At 43.5% G+C, this 14578-nt stretch overlaps 1 pseudogene; it reads right to left on the bottom strand.

Moving 5' to 3' along the window:
• The window catches only part of LOC131413951 (patr class I histocompatibility antigen, A-126 alpha chain-like), a 71534-nt pseudogene extending 57768 nt beyond the window's left edge, over positions 1–13766 (bottom strand).
• Positions 13767–14578: the final 812 nt, after the last annotated feature.

The following is a 14578-nucleotide window of genomic DNA, read 5'->3' as shown; positions in this document are numbered from 1 at the left end:
ATATATCTCAGCCTAGACTTGCTATATGATATTTTGTCTTTGAAATCTGCTCTTGTATAATAAAAGCGATTCTTACAAATGATTTTTTCAAGGAAACATTTAAAATCAGAATCTTCCCCTTTCCTCCTTCCTTCCTCCCTTCCTTCCCTCTCTCCCTCCCTACTTCCTTCCTTCCTTCCTAACAAGGACAAAAGAGAATTCCTTCCTCCATTCCTTCCTTCCTTCCTTCCTTCCTGTCTTCTGTCCTTCCTTCCTTCCCTCTCTCCCTGCCTCCCTCCCTCCTTCCTTCCTCCCTCCTTCCTTCCTCCCTCCCTTCCTTCCTTCCTTAAGGATTAGTGAGTAATATACCTTAAAGAGATGGAAATTACAACTGGCCACAGACTAAATTTTGAATTAGGTGAAATCTGGCTTTGGTGACTTCATTTCTGTTTTATTGTCTCACTCCCCTTTAAGATTCCTTCTCAGGTCTGAAAGTTTTCCTACACTGTCCAAATGACCACCCAATCGTAGAAGTTGTCAGACACTTCTTTCCATAAAAATTACTCTCACATTTATATCAAACAAATCACAATATGAGTGGTGATGCATATAAGGGAAGAGTATACATTACCAGGACAATACGTTAACCAAAAGGATTTAAACTTTTAGTTTTTTCTTACTGCCTATCAAATAACAGCATATTTGTACTACGGATATGGTTAACCAGAAAAAAATTGATGACTAAAGTAAAACATCTTTAGTCACCATAGAAAGATAACTGCCAAAATAAAAACAATCAATTAGGATTTAAATCTTTTATTTTATCCATCTCTGTGTTGTTTTACATCAGCTCATTGAATCTCCATAACAATCGCCGTGTGAAAGTTACTGAGTTAATCGCCCAAGGACATAAAATTAATATTATATAAATGGAATATATGCAGTCTCCACTCTCAGTAACTGCTTCTTTGAATGATTTAACCATGAGTCCTGATGAGAACATTTTGGGCACAAAATCAGGTATATTGTATGGCAATGGAAAGAGTATACCAAAACCCCAAGAGTTCTAGTATATATTATAGCAAGTCCATTTAGTATAACTCAATAAAGACCATTTAGTAGAATCAGAATAAAGCAGGATTAAATAAGAACCCTCTTTGGAGAAGGTGCCTTATTTAGTAACATCTATTACATATCTGTTCATTATGAAAAGAAATCCTAATCACTGAATAAAATTTGGAAAAGTGCAACACAACAGTTTAATGAAAATCATTAATAATCTCAAATCCAGAGACAATTCCAAGTACCATTTTTAGTGGTATGTTTCCCCATGATTTTTTATACATAAATTTACATATATTCCAGCAATATTTGTAAAATACTTCATATTTTATATTATGCCTGTTTCATATTCTAAGATATTGTGAGCATCATGAATAGGTACTGCATACTTAAAATCAGTTTTATTTACTGTATAATAATCTAATCAATGGATAAATTATATTCAACATTTCTCTATTCTGAAATATTAAGGTTATTTTTTCTAACTTTTCAATAATATAAATAAAACAATGGTGCCTATCCTAGAATGGAAATATTTATTTACATCTGATTATGTATCTAGAATGTTTTCTAAGGAGAAATTGATACATAAATGATACTATTATTAACATTTAAAAATGACATTCCTTTATTTTTTTAAATTCTTAGTGATGTTTGAAAAAATTTTGGTATGAAATAGTTTATCTATATTTATATAGAAATCTTTTGAAATTGTACCTTTCTTTAGTAACTATTCACTTTCTCAACTTAATTTTAATAAAACTTTTTAATAATTGGTCTCAGGATAGTAACTATGTGTAAATTATGTCAAAATGTTTTATTCTTCCTAGTATTTATGATTCTTTTTTAATTTTATTACTTCATTGTCCTAGGTAGTAAACCAGCTCATTGTGCATTCCAGGGCACAGTCCTGTTTTACCTAATATGCTTTGTCACTTTCAGTTCAGACAAAAGAGTGACCTTGAATTCATGCATGCAGATTATTGGAGATGACAGATTTTATATCTTTACTAGCTAATATCTAACGTTTTAAATAAAATATGTTACTAAGTGAATATTTAACTATTCACACACTACAGGTTTACTCATTAAATCTTGGCTATGTACAATATTGTTTAAAAACACAGGATTTTCTCTGGGGCAGAAGTCTGGCATCAAGAGTCTGATGACTGCACTGACATTTACTACCTATGTAATCATAAGCAAGTTATTTAACCTTTCTGAAACTTACTGTCTTTGTCTATAGAATGGAAATGATTAGTGAGTTTATGAGGCTTAAATGAGATGCTATATGTAAAGTACTTAAAAAAGCCCTTCACTCATAGAATCACTTCATGAATGATGATTGTTTTTATTGTTATTTTAATAGTAATACTTATATTTAATGATGCATTGCACGTGGTTCAAAGTTTGAATAAAATGTTCTCACTTGAATTATATATTTGTTTTACACATAAGAAGAATGAAGTTTTCAGACAGTGTGTGTATATATGCATGATCACATCCAGGACTCACATCAGAGAATTTCTATAATATTCTCCACAGCTGTTTTCACTTTGCTACATAAAATTCATTGTGTAGCCATATTTTCCAGAAAACAGAACATTACATGATTCCGAAATTTTATTACATGATTCCGAAGTTTTATTACATAAAATCCTATTTTGAGATTGTTTTCTATACTTGATGTGTGGCTAAATGATGGGAATGGTGAGACCATCCATGGAAACCACAAACATTTTTAAGATCACGTTATTTGATATTAAATTTGCAACAAATATAAATGTCTTTGATATAGCAAAGTAAGTGAAAATTTGTGTGCTATTAGTCTTAGCTATGGTAACTCTTATAAATTATTCCTTGGCTAAATATCATAATAAATCAATTCCATGAGTGTACTGCCTTTGGCACTTGGAGTTTTACTCATATTAACTTAGTTACAAGAAGCAGAAAGGATAACTACAGTAAGCAGAAAGAATTTACCTTCTTTAACTGGTAGTGCTTTTCAAATGTGGTCTTTTTCATCTGCTATAATAGAGATGCATTAAAAAGCAGCAAGAAAATGAATTGAATTGACGTGAATGAAGTTAGAACACATGAGTAAACGAGAGATTTAATGAGGCTCCAGTGAAGTTTCACTTTCTCTCAATCTTAACAGATCCAACACTTTCTTTCTGTAAAAAATATTTTCTAATACCTCTTTACTATCTTTACTTTTATAACCTCTACTTAGTAAACTATGAGTGTACTAAATGAAAGCCATGAATTTAAACATGGTTGTTAAAATAGAGATACATAGTTGTTAATTCTCACTTTTATTGCTGAGGTAATAAAAGGACATATATTAATGATTTTGTTTCAGCATCCCCTATCCAGTTCCTAGGTTGCATGCAGGAATGTGAACCAGGAGAAGTTCTAAGCACAGGATAATCAGGCTCCCAAAATTCTCTCTGTGCTATTCCCTGCAAGTAGTGCCACAACAATGAGAAGATTCAATAACACTTTTCATCACCTCAAGGCTTTGTTTTGGTGGGCTTCTCTGAATGGCTCAGACTAGAACTGGTTCTTTTCGTGGTCATCTCCATCTTCCACATGATGACCCTCCGTGGGAATTCAGCCATCATTAGCTTGTCATGCCTTTATCCCAGACTCCACACCCCCATGTATTTCTTTTTGGCTAATCTGTCTTTTTTGAACCTCTGCTATATTACCTCCATTGTGCCCCAGATGCTGGTAAACATAGGGAGCCCCCAGAGAAACATCAGCTACATAGGATTCATAGCTCAACTTTTTATCTTCCTTGGTTTAGCATCCACTGAATGTGTACTTCTCTCACTAATGGCCTTTGATTGCTATGTAGCTATCTGCCAGCCTCCGTATTACACAGTTATCATGCATTTTCGGCTATGCCGAAAATCAACTGGAACCAGTGGGTTGGGTAACAGGTTTCAGAAACTCCTTAGTGCAAATAGCATTGACTTTCCTGTTACCTTGTTGTGGTCAATATCAGGTGGAGAATTTCTTTTGTGAAGTACCTGCCACGCTTCAATAACCATGTGTTGATATGTGGATCAATGAAGCGGGGATATGTGCAGCTGTGGTGGTCATATAAGTTATCCCAGTTTGGATTGATTCTATTCTCTTTCATCAACGTTGTCAGAGCCGTAGCAAGGATCCAATCTTCTGAGGGTCATAAGAAGGCTTTCAACACATGTGGGTGTCATCCACTGGTGGTCATTATGTTCTATGGCTCAGCCATTAGTGGTTATGCATATATGGCACCCAAGAGCAACTCAGCCAAATTGAAGGGCAAGCTTCTTGCACTCTTCTATGGACTTATAACTCCAATACTCAATCCGCTCATCTCCGCCTTGGGAAATAAGGATGTTAAGGGAGCAGGAAACAAACTAGTGGGGAGAGAACAAGAGCAAGGGTGGAACATGGCTTAGGAGAATGCAGTCCTCTTACAATTCAAATTCCACACTCCCAGAATGCTTATGGACAACTGTCATCATTCCTCTCATGCCCAAATAACAATGACTGAATGTTACTGTTATTACCTGTGTTTTTCACAGGAATTAAAATATTGATTATTCTCCCCCTGAAATAATGGAACAGATCTCTAAAAATATTTAATTGAGCATTCATAGATTTTGGTAAAGTAATTGGATTTTTGTTACCAAGTTTTCTTTTCTAATGAAGTTTTAAAATTAATAACCAAATATCATTTCTTATCATATGGCACATTAAAACTGCCGATTAAGGGAATAATCTTGAAACTTGTGTAAAAAGCAGAAAGATGCCTGCTTAAAATGACTAAATTATGTTGCAAAATTAGCAGAATGCACTTATAGATAATCAAGAAGTAACTTCATTTCCTCCTTTGATAGCCTTTTTTAATGTTGTCAGTAAAGCTGTTGTATATCTAACGTAATTTTAACCAATGTCACTATGGGACACTGTCAGGGAGCCAAGTGCACGTTGTGGTCATCTACACTGTTCTGGAGAAAAAGAAGTGCACAGATAGAAAGCTCTGTGCAATGCCTCTGCCTATTTCTTCACTTAGCCAATCCTTATAACAGCCTCTTTTAGTATATTTCTTTAACTCTGCACATCATTCTTTTTTTTAATTTATTTTTTATTTATTTTCTTTGATGAAGATTGGCCCTGTGCTAACATCTGTTGCCAAACTTCCTCTTTTTCTTTTTTCTCCCCAAAGCACCTGTACATAGTTGTGTATCATAGTTGTAGAGTTGTAGCTCTTCTATCTGTTCAGTTCACAACTCTTTCTCCTCAATTCAGTGTGACGGCTGGGCTCTTGTGCACTGTGTCCTGGAAACTCTCTCTAGGAAGGAAGGTAGACAATTGTAGGCCTCATTTCTTTTGTTTCCTTCTGTTAGGAATCATAATCCTCACGAAACCTGTTGTCCAAGGTTTGAATACCATTGTTTCATATATTTATCTGAATTTGTAGTTAAGACAGGAGCGTAAATCTGGTTCTTTTTACTTCATCATGGCACAAAGGAAAAGTACATAAACAATCTTCCTCTATTTTATATGGAGGATGCCTCCACAGCATGGCTTGATGAGCAGTGCATAGGTCTGCGCCTGGAATCCAAAACTGCAAACCTTGTGCTGCTGAAGAGTATTACATGAACCTAACCACTATGCCACTGGGCTGCCCCCTAAACAGAGCTGTTTTTTGTTTTTGTTTTGGTGAGGAATTTTAGCCCTGAGCTAACATCCTTGCCAATCATCCTCTTTTTGCGGAGGAGGATTGGCCCTGGGCTAACATCCATGCCCATCCTTCTCTACTTTATATATGGGACACCTGCCACGCCCTGGCTTGATAAGCAACACATAGGTCAGTACCGCGGATCTGAACCCGAGAACTCCAGGCCTCTGAAGCAGAGCATACAAACTTAACCACTATGCCACTGGGCCAGCCCCCTTAAAAGAGTTATTAATTCAAATTGTTCTTTTTTTTGTTGTTGTGAGGAGATCAGTCCTGTGCTAACGTCTGCCAATCTTCCTCTTTTTTTGCTGAGGAAGATTGGCCGTGGGCTAACATCTGTGCCCATCTTCTTCCACTTTATATGGGACCCCGCCACAGCACGGCTAGCCAAGCCGTGCGTCGGTGCACACCCGGGATCCGAACCAGTGAACCCTGGGCTGCCACAGCAGAGCGCGTGCACTTAACCATTTGCGCCACCAGGCCAGCTCTCAAATTGTTTTAATTATTTTATTGAGGTTATATTGGCTTGTAACATTTTGTAGTTTCAGGCGTACATCATTATATATCAGTTTCTGTATAGACTGCATCGTGTTCACCACCAACAATCTAGTTTTCCTTTGTCACCATACATATGTGTCCCTTGACCCCTTTCGTCCTCTCCCCACCCCCTTTCTTCTGGTAACTGCTAATCTGTTCTTATCCATGCATTTATCTTCCACATATGAGTCAAATCACATGGTGTTCATTTTTCTCTGTGTGGCTTATTTCGCTTAACGTCATACCCTCAAGGTCCATCCAAATGGCACAATTTGGTATTTTTATGGCTGAGGAGTATTGTATTGTATATATATATACCACATCTTCTTTATCCAGTGTCCAGCATCAGGAGAGTCAGTGGTATGAGCAGTGGCATCTATGCCCTGCAGCAGCGATAGCGATTCCTATGTGGGGCCTGAGGCCCAATACTTTCTCTCTCTCTTTCTATCTATCTACATAAATTTATATTTCAGTTATAACAATTTGGAATCCATTGCTCTCACCAAAAGGTGAATCAGAAATCCATGTAGGGAAACGTTTCAGAGAGCAAGGATTCAGAGATTATTTTACCAGCTTTATTGAGATATAATTGACAAATAACATTGTGTATGTTGGAAACTTACAACCTGTTGACTTGATTCACTTAATATATTGCAAAATGATTAACACCATAGACTTAGCTAACTGACACCTGCATCCTGTCACATAATTATCATTTGTTTTTGTGGTAAGAATATTTAAGGCCTACTCTCTTAACAACTCAGAGATTTTCTTTTGCTAAGCTGATAAGCACTTCCAAAATCATCCACCTGGCTATACTCCACTGCAGAGAAAACAATGTATATCTCTCAGCATACGTCTTGCTTTTTCCTTCCCAGGAAAAAACATGTAAATGTGGATTTAAGACCCCTCCCTACCCTGAATGCTCTCTGACCACTGGCATCTGTTGTTCCCAGTCTGGCTGAGCACCAGGACTACTTGTGGGCTTGTTACAAAATACTCAGGCCTCTCCCCAGACACACCATCACATAATATTGGGCATGAAGCCCCAGAATCACTTATTTAGCTAGATTTCCCACACAGCCATGTGGGAATCCTGGTCTATGTTCTTGCAACTAAATGTGTGATCTGAAGACTAGCAGCATCAGCACTGACTCGTTATAAATGCATAATCTCACGCTCTACTCCAGACTGTCTAGGTGTTAACAAGATGTCCAAGGGATTCCTGTGCACAGGAAAGTTTAGGACTCCCTGGTTTCCATGCTTTTTAGAAGCAGAGCAAGAACTCTGCAGTCTGTTCCTGGGGTGTTGTCTGATCAGATCACGTAGCACTGGGGGCCCAAGGTTTAGTCCTTGTTCCTTTCTTTTATATAGCCATTATTCCGTGATGACCTCATTTGTTTCCAAGGCTTTAAATATCATTTACATGGCATCACCTCCCAAGTCTACTTCTCCAGCCCAGATGTCTCACCTAAACTCAAGGTTTGCATATCCAGCTACTAAAACTAAACTCGCTTGCATCTAATTGACATCTCTCTTCCAACTTTCCTAAGTGGATGTCTATGATGCTGCTTCCTCAAATGTGTTTCTTCTAAAGTCTTCCCCAATTTCACTGAAGGCACCTCATAGTTCTACTTACAGTCTGAAATTTGGGGTGTCCTCCTTGATTCCTCTTTCTCATAACCCAGATTTACTCCATTAGGAAATGCTGTGAAGCCCATCTTCAGAATGTACCCAGAATCCTATCACTTCCTATTATTTCTCTGCTCACACCCCACACAAAGCAACTCACATCTCTAGCCTGGAACACAGCACTAGTTTCCTACAGTTTTCTCTACCCGTTGCTCACACTTCACCTCTTGATTCTGCACAGCACCAAACTGATGCTTCTCAAGAGAAGTCACACCAGGTGGATCTTCTTTTCAACACTGTCTTGTAACTGCACATCTTACTCAGAGAAAAGTCAAAATCTTCCAATATCCTCAAGGTCTACACGCCTTGGGTATTATTTCAGTCCTCATCTCAACTACTCTCTGCTCCAACCACACTGGTCTCCTTGCTCTTCCATGAACACACAGACATACTCCTGCCCTAATGCATGTAGCACTGGAGATTCCCCTGCTGGGAAGAACTTCCCCCAGGCATCCTTGTGGACAGATCATGTACTTCAAATCTTTACTCAAGGTCAGCTTCCCAATGAGGCCCAGACTGACCACTCTAGGAAAACAGTCATCTTTCCTGTCCCCACACTCTTATACTCCAAGTCACCCTCCTCAAAGCACTTATAACTTCTAACATAAACACTTCCCTTACTTGCGATGCATGTAGCATACACTCTGCCCCTCACACTAGAACACATGTTTTGCAACACCAGCAATTTTTCCCTGTTTTTAGTTCACTGAAGTTTTCTAGCTGCAAAAATAATTTCTCATATATCTGGCAAATGACAATTATCAGTTGAATGAATGATCAGTGTAGAGCACCTCTCTATTCTAGAGACCATATCTTTATTAATGGAACCTCAGGCCACATGCTGTGTTGTGGTGGCAACAGCACAACGTCCACTCACACTGACATCAATGTCACTTGTACTTTTCTCACAAGGGCTGCTCTCCCCTCCCTCCCACAGCCACCCTCCTGCACATACACAGTTATACTTCTCTCTTGAGGAAGGACAAGTGTATGGGCTTACACGTCCTATTTTCCACCAACTGTGAATCAAAGGTAGACTTGACTTATAAACCCATGTGTTTGGATCAGAGCCAGGACTAGGATGACTAGAGCTGAGGGCAGAGAGAGCGGGCCGGCTGCAGAGAAGAAAGAAACCAACACGGGGGACTGTCCCCATGGCCTAGTGATTGAGTTCAGCGCATTTCACTTCGGTGGCCCGGGGTTTAGTTCCCAGGTGTGGACCTACACCACCCATCAGTGGTCAAGCTGTGGCAGGAACTGACATACAAAATAGAGGAAGATTGGCAACTGATGTTAGCTCAGGGCAAATCTTCCTAAGCAAAAAAAAAAGAAACTCAACAGGAATTTATCTAAGATGAAAAACTATCAGGTCCTTCCTCTCTGCTAATTCTAGAAGCTGGCTCTTTAAAAAGGGAGAAAAGATGGAAAGAACAATCCAGAAAACAGCCCAAGAAGGAAGGCAAGAACTGGATGAGTCTGAAAACTCATCTCTCGATACCAAAGGGTCTCCTGTGTGCAGGGGCCACTGTGAGCCTTAGGGGGACAATGAATGGCTAAACGACTCCTGCTGCTGTCAGAGATGGGGTATACTCGGAGGAGAATGAGACCAGAAATGGAAATATGAAAATGAACAGGCATAATCTAAAAAAAAAAAAAATCCAAAGAAACAAAACATAAACACAAAAAAGGTAGGGGCTGAGGGGAAGACGCTGGCCTGAGCCTAGGCTGACCCAGGCACACGAAGCCCTCACTGTCTGTGGTCCTGAAGACACAATACCCAGGTGACATCCAAGTCCCTGTGATCACAGGTCCTGGTGCGACAAGGTTCTATTGAAGGGACCAGAACAAAGGAGTAGTGAAGATGATCCAACCAAGGAGTGACCACATCAAAGCCCACAATACACTGAACACCAACTGGGCACAGACCCCGTCCATCCTCGCCTCCTCACAGCCTTCTCCTGCCCCCACCCACAACCCACTCAGCACAGCAAACACATGAATTCTGGAAGGTTATCAGTGCTTCCATTTATTTCCTCTCTCAAACTTTAGGAGATGTCTCCTTTAATTAACACATCAATCCCTTATGACAAGAATTAGAAAAAACAAATTCATATCCAGATTCATATTTTCAATAAGGAAACAAGTCATTACAACTCAATGCAAAATGAAGTAAAGACAGGGATGGAAACGGCCCAGCCATGCCTCTGCTGGAACAGGAAAGTCCATCAGGAAAATACACAGGTCATTGTGAGGAGGGGTCATGGTGGGAAGCGGGTGGACCAGTCTCCCCACCTCCTCACATTATGCTAATAGGAACGCAGACACATTCCTATGCCAGCTGCAGAAAGAGAAGTCAGGGGATCCTGGAGTCACAAAGCTGGAGCCGTGAACAAAAGTGAACAAATCTTGCATCACTCAGTCCCCCACAAGGCAGCTGTCTCACACTGTGAGAAAAAATAATCATGAACAGATTTAGGTCAGTCACATAAGTGTTGACATTCTCAATAGCTCACCACATGCTTAAAATGTCCCACTCAAAGAATTCCCATAACCCAGTCCTATCCCCTCTGACCAAAGTCCTCCCTCACTTCAGGTCTCCAGGGTCTCACCTTTAGGATCTGTGAGAGACACATCAGAGCCCTGGGCACTGTCGCTGCCTGGGGTAGAACAAAACAGAACGTGGTCAGAGCCCACAGGAGAACAGACTAAACGAGGAACTATGGGGTGGGTGAGCTCCCCAATGGGCTCCATCTACACTACCCTGAGGGTCTCAAGGATCAACCCTCCAATCCAAACTTACTTGCAGTCTGAGCATACTTCCCTCTTTGTTCACCTGTGGTAAGAAAACAGGGAGAAGGTTGAGCCATGAGATCCTAGAGGAAGCCCCTAGTTCCGGACCAAGGGAAGTTTCCAGAACCATGACTGAATACCCAGGGCAGGATCATGAAACATGAAGAAAGGAGACGTGGGGGAACTGGACCAACTGCCCTCCTGGAGGTCTGTCCTCAGCAGGGACCTTCAACTGCTGAGAATCAGGTTCCCAGCACTAAAATTATCAAGGTGAAAAAAAAAAACGTGTCTTGCATCTTCACAAGCTTTACAGAAGACTGTTAGTAATCAGTTCCAGGTTGGCAAACACGTGTATGGATGGTACTTCCCATTAACGCGGCAGGGCAACTTCTACCTGGGGCTTGAAACCGCCCAGTGGGACAAGAAAGCTCAGATCTCCCACTCCCTTCCCTACCTGAGCTCTTCTTCCTCCACATCACAGCTCCAGCCACCACAGCTCCAGTGACCACAGCTCCAAGGACAACCAGGCCAACAATGATGCCCATGATCAGGATAGTGGATTGAGGAGGCGGCTCTGGGAAGGGAAGGGAAGGGAAGGGAAGGGAAGGTGAGGGGCTCTGACCTCAGGCTTGAGTCCTGACCTTGCTGAAAGTGTTCAGAAAAGCTTCTGAGAAAAGGCATCTCTCCTTGTCCCCCTCTCACCCCATCTCAGGGTGACAGGCTCAGGCAGCCCCTCATGCTGCACATGGCACGTGTATCTCTGCTCCTCTCCAGAAGGCACCATCACAGCCGCCCACTTCTGGAAGGTCCCTTCCCCTGCAGGCCTGGTCTCCACAAGCTCTGTTTCCTGGGTCAGGTCCTCCCCATCACGCTGCCAGAACAGGGTGATCTGTGCAGGGTAGAAGCCCAGGGCCCAGCACCTCAGGGTGACTTCTCTGTCAGAGATGGGGTGGTGGGTCACATGTGTCTTTGGGGGATCTGAGGAGGAAGAATCAGAAAATTCACACTTTCAGTTACCTCCATGAGCCACTGAAGCATCATTCATGTGACCATCCTGAGAATGGATACGATGATTGGTTTGGAAAGAGGAAACACAAAACGCAGACACCAGTTTGGACTTGGGTATCTGGGATAATCTCCTATCCCTTGCAAAGTTCTAGAATCAGGGTGAGAGCCCAGGATAGGAGTCTCTGGCTTTCTAAAGAGGAGAACACAGACTTCTGGTCTTGACCTGGGTAGAGACTGAATGACTCAGAAAAACTGGAGTCAGACCTGCAAAGATGTTCTCAAGGTGAGAACATAGCCTTGAGAGAGAAAGTCATGGTTCACAAGATGGCTGTCAGGGTCAAAGGGAACCAGTGATGGGTGATTTCAGGGATGGTCTCCCCTTCTATTTCTGAAGAAACTGGATTCATTAACTCTCCTTCAGAAAAGGGCAGGCCCTCTGGGCGAGTCACTAGCACACAATACGAAAACCTGTGTGGATTCCTCCCCCTCCTGAGGAGTGGTATTCTGATACCCATCCCATTTTCCTCCCCTCTGTGGGATGCCAGCCACAGCCGGAGGGGAGATCTGGAGGCCCCGCGACCCCTCGTACCTGCGCGAAGCAGAGTCTCCTTCCCGTTCTCCAGGTATCTGCGGAGCCACTGCACGCACTCGCCCTCCAGGTAGTTCCTCCAGCGCTCCGCCACACCGGCCGCCTCCAACTTGCGCCGGGAGATCTGAGCCACCGTGTCCGCCGCGGTCCAGGAGCGCAGGTCCTCGTTCAGGGCGACGTGATCTTTGCCGTCGTAGGCGTCCTGCACGTACCCGCGGAGGAGGCGCCCATCTGGCCCCACGTCGCAGGCATACATCCCCTGGAGGGTGTGAGACCCTGACCCCGCCCCCGCGGTCAGCTCCGCCCACTCGGCCCCGCCCCCGCCCCTCAGAGATTGAACCTCAACTGAAAATGAAACCGCAGCAAAGTCCCCACCGGCTCTTCCCGGGTGGAGGGAATAGGCGGGTCCCGCAGCCTCGGGGTGAATCTCGGACCCGGAGACTCGGGGAGACCCCGGCCCGTCCGTGGGGGTGGGGGTCGTGACCTGGACCCGGGCCCGCGTCGCTCACCGGCCTCGCTCTGGTTGTAGTAGCCGCGCAGGGTGTTCAGGCCCACTCGGAAACTCTGTGTGTAGCCATTGCCGCGCCGCGTCTCGTCCTCCCAATACTCTGGCCCCTCCTGCTCCATCCACGGCGCCCGCGGCTCCGCTGTCTGACTCGCGGCGTCGCTATCGAACCGCGCGAACTGCGTGTCGTCCACGTAGCCGACGGCGATGAAGCGGGGCTCCCCGCGGTCGGGCCGGGACACGGCGGTGCCGAAATACCTCAGGGAGTGGGAGCCTGGGGGCGGGGAGAGGCTGAGACCCGGCCCCACCCTCCTCCCGGCGCGGGTTCCCCGGTCCGAGGGTGATGGGGCCGGGAGGGGGCGAGGGGGCGACGGGGTCGTGATACGGAAGGGGCGGCGGAAGGAGAAGGGCGGGGACTTGGGGTGGGAAGAAGTGGGGGCAGGAGAAGAGAGAGGTCTGGACCCGGCGGGGCCGAGTGGGGGGCGGTCTGGGCAGGTGTCCGCGGAGACGCGCCTTCCCCGAGGGTCCTGCTACCCCGCCACGCGGTCCCCTCGCCACGCGGTCCCCTCGCCACGCACCCCGCAGAGGCTGTTTCCTCCCGACCCCGCGCTCACCCGCCCAGGTCTCGGTCAGGGTCAGGGTCCCCGAGAGCAGCAGGAAGAATGTTGGGGGCGTCACGATACTCATCTTCGAGGTCTGGGGAGAATCTAAATCTTGGCGGGTCCGTGGAGACTTGATAACCCGGAACCGGGGAGACGCTGATTGGCTTCTCTAGAAACCGGACACGCAATGGGAGTGAGAACTGGGGCCGCGTCATGAGTCTCCAGGCGGGAGGACCTGACACGGGTTGTGAGAGGGAGAAGTGAAACTCGAGGAGATGGGGACTCCCCAACACTGAACTTCCCCGCCCCAGACACCGCCCTCGGGCTGAGACCCTGAGAGCCACGTCCGGGGACCTAGGACTCTGCCCTGACCCCTCTCTTCTTGCACCAAGAGCTCTTTGTCACACTCTCTCCCCGAGTCCTGGCCTAGGGGCTGTATGAGTCAGTGATTCTCAAACACTTGGGCTTCATGATATCTATACAGTCTTACAAATTAGTGAGGACCCCAGGGATGATTTTGCTTATGTTGGTGATAGCTATCGATATTTACCATACCAGGAATAAAAGTTTTTAAATATTTTTATAAATTTATTTAGAATAATATTTATAACCCACTGCAAGTAAACAAATAATGTTTTTCCGAAAAATAACTATTTGCCAACATAAACAAGGTAGTGAGAAGAGTGGATCTTTTCACATTTTACATTTTTGCATGTCTCTTTCTTGTCTGTCTCGTTAGAATACCACTGGGTTTTCATATTTGCTCTGCATTTAATCTGTTATTTTGGTTGAAGTATATGAAAAACAATACGGCCTCACACAAATATGTAGGGATAGTATTTTTAATAACCTTTTCAGATAATTATGGATGTTCAACTTTGTTACTAAAGTAAAACTACACGTGTGGTAGTGTCTCAATGGTTATTTGCAAAGTAGAACCTTAAACAATATTATTGAATATTTCCTATTCTGTTACATTAAAATCCACAGACCTACTTTGCATATTGAATGGCTCTTGTAGTAATGTATGATTTTTTTAAATAATGTGTTGTTTCACTAAGTTTTCACTAAGTTTCACT

The sequence above is a fragment of the Diceros bicornis genome, chromosome 14, assembly GCF_020826845.1.
Source record: "Diceros bicornis minor isolate mBicDic1 chromosome 14, mDicBic1.mat.cur, whole genome shotgun sequence".
Classification (NCBI taxonomy): Eukaryota; Metazoa; Chordata; class Mammalia; order Perissodactyla; family Rhinocerotidae; genus Diceros; species Diceros bicornis.
Note: the sequence above shows the minus strand (reverse complement) of the source record. Positions and strands in the feature narration are given on the sequence as shown.